Source organism: Triticum urartu, chromosome 2 (genome assembly GCF_003073215.2).
Source record: "Triticum urartu cultivar G1812 chromosome 2, Tu2.1, whole genome shotgun sequence".
Taxonomy (NCBI): Eukaryota; Viridiplantae; Streptophyta; class Magnoliopsida; order Poales; family Poaceae; genus Triticum; species Triticum urartu.
The window spans coordinates 730248681-730251256 of NC_053023.1; positions in this window are offsets into that span (position 1 = coordinate 730248681).

Here is a 2576-nt window from a genome sequence, read left to right on the forward strand (position 1 = left end):
AGCCTGGACCCTGGAGTATCAACATCGCCCCATGGACAAATAATATTGACCTACTCGGCTACTCCTAGCTTAGCATCTGGGAGATCAAGCTTAATCAAGTATTCCCTCCATCCGGAAATACTTGTCATCAAAATGAATAAAAAGGGATGTATCTAGACATATTTCAGTTTTAGATACATCTCCTTTTAGCTATTTTGATGACAAGTATTTTCGGACGGACGGAGTAGTACTAGTAATCAAAGAGAGGGATGGGCTTAAGCAGACGAGACATCTATACCTAGTAGACTAGTGGTGGAGGACTAGGGGCACCCATGGAGTGGTCGCCGACGATCCGCGATCACCGATCGACGAAAGGCAGACGACGGCGTCCTGGACGATTGGCGGAAGCGAACCGATGGGCGTGTTGTGTTTAGGGTTAGCAATCGACGACGGAAACATGCCCGATCGATAGACGTACGAGGAGAACTCGTGGGCTGGCTTTGCCGCTGAGTGGGCTCCTTGTACGCTTTCTTAGGCCTTTGTTTGGTTAGCCGCTGGTGGATTAAATCATCTAAACCTAGAGTACCTAGTAATTTGGGGGCCCTGTGCAGTCGCCCATCTTGGCCTCCTCCATCGACGGGGCCGTGTGTCGGGCCGTGCTGGCTGCTCCCGCACGTGCGCCAGGAATACCCTATTTGCCGCTCGCTGTGGCAAGTTGTCGGGCGGACGCACAGGGAGATCGATGGAGAGGGTTCGCGTGTGGGCCGGCCCGTAAAATGTTTCGACAATTCAGGTTTTAGGAACCTTCTCCTTTGTTCCCAGCCGGTTTTTTCCGGTTTTGGGAAGAGCTTCCTAACACTTTTTTTTTTCTGTTTCTTTTTTGTTTTCCGTTTCCCTTTTTCCTGTTTATTTTTTCTTCTCTATCTTTTCCTTTTCTACTTTTTCAAGTCTTCTTTTTCACCTTTTTTCTTTCTGTTTCTTTTCTTTATTTTTCCTTGTCTTCACTTTTTCATTTTTCATAATTTTAAAAATGTTCAAAATATTCAAATTTTTCTTGCATGTAAAAGATATTCATTCTTTACAAAAATGTACGAAGTTTAAAAAAAAGTTCGCTTATTGAAATATTTTCAAATTTTAAAAAATATGTTCCGGTTTTAAAAATAATGTTCAGGTATTGAAAAAATGTTCGAATTTCCGAACTTGTTTGAGATTTTTAAAAAGGTTCTAAATTTTCAAATTTGTTCTTTAATTTTTAAAAATGTTCGTTCTATCTAAATTCCTTTCTTTCAAAAATTTATTCGAGTTCTCAAATTTTGTTCACAAATTCAAAATATTCATAGATCTAAAATTTTGTTCACAAAATTTAGAAAATGTTCATCTTTTCAAATTTTGTTTATGAGTTTGAAAAAATGTTCCTCTTTCAAAATTCATTCGCAAATTTAAGAAAAATGTTCGTGTTTTCCAATTTTGTTCAGTGGTTTCAAAAATTGTTTCTATTTCAAAGAAATTCGCAATTTTGAACAATGTGTCTTTTTCTAATTTTTTTGGGAGTTTAAAAAATGTTCGAATTTTTTAAAAAATGCTAAAAAATTTGAAAAATGTTCATCTTCTTTTCTTGTTTTTCTGGTTATTTTCTCCTGTTCCTTTTTTCCTTTTTAGTATATTTCACAGTTCTAAAAAATGTTCCTGATTTGATAAAACTGCTCATATTTCTCAAAAGATGTTCGAAAATTAAAAAAATCATTTTCTAATTTTTGTTCTGAGTTTGAAAAGATGTTCTTGTTTCAAAAATTGTTGACGGATTCCAAAACTATTCGCATTTCCAAATTATTGTTCAGAGTTTAAAAAAATGTCACTTTTAACACAAATTTGTTCACATATTCAATAATGTTCGTGATTTTCAAAAAAGTGTTCAGTTTATCAAAAATTTGTTCTGATATTCAATAAATGTTTGAGCTTTTTTTCTTCTTCTCAAAGTTGAAAGGTGTTCACTTAAAAAAACATATTTCCAAATAATGTTCGCGTTTAGAATTTGACAAAATGCTCGGATCTGTATTACCTTTAGTTTCGCGCGCCATTGCAAGCCAAGAAGCTCATATATCCCGTCGGCTAGGCTCTTGCATGAGCAACAACAGGTCCCTGGTTCGATCCCTCCCTCGAGCACACCACCTTTTGGGGATTTTTCATTGTGTTACGCTAATGGGCCGGCCCAGCTGGAGTCGCGCCAGTGCGTCCGCTCGGCAATTCGCCGCAACGAGCGGCGCATAGGAACTCCGGCGTGCTGCTTCCCTTGGGCCAAAAAAAAGCCGCAACTCAGGATGGTGCAAGTCAGCATGCCGCGGTGCTGCCTCGTCCCGTTAGTTTTTATCCCTAGTGCTTAGGACGCTGTACGGGAGTGTATATGGTGTACATGGGCGACGCTGCCTCGTCCCTTTTTTGGCTGTGTACATGCTGTACGTGTGCTCCGTAGTCGCTGTACGGGAGCGCCTCCACCCCGTCCAGCATGCTCATGGTGCTGACTGCTGAGGCTGAGCACCGGATGGAGACACCCGACGCGCTCTTCAGCTTCTCTTCGGCCCTCGCGCGCCAGCCCTAGA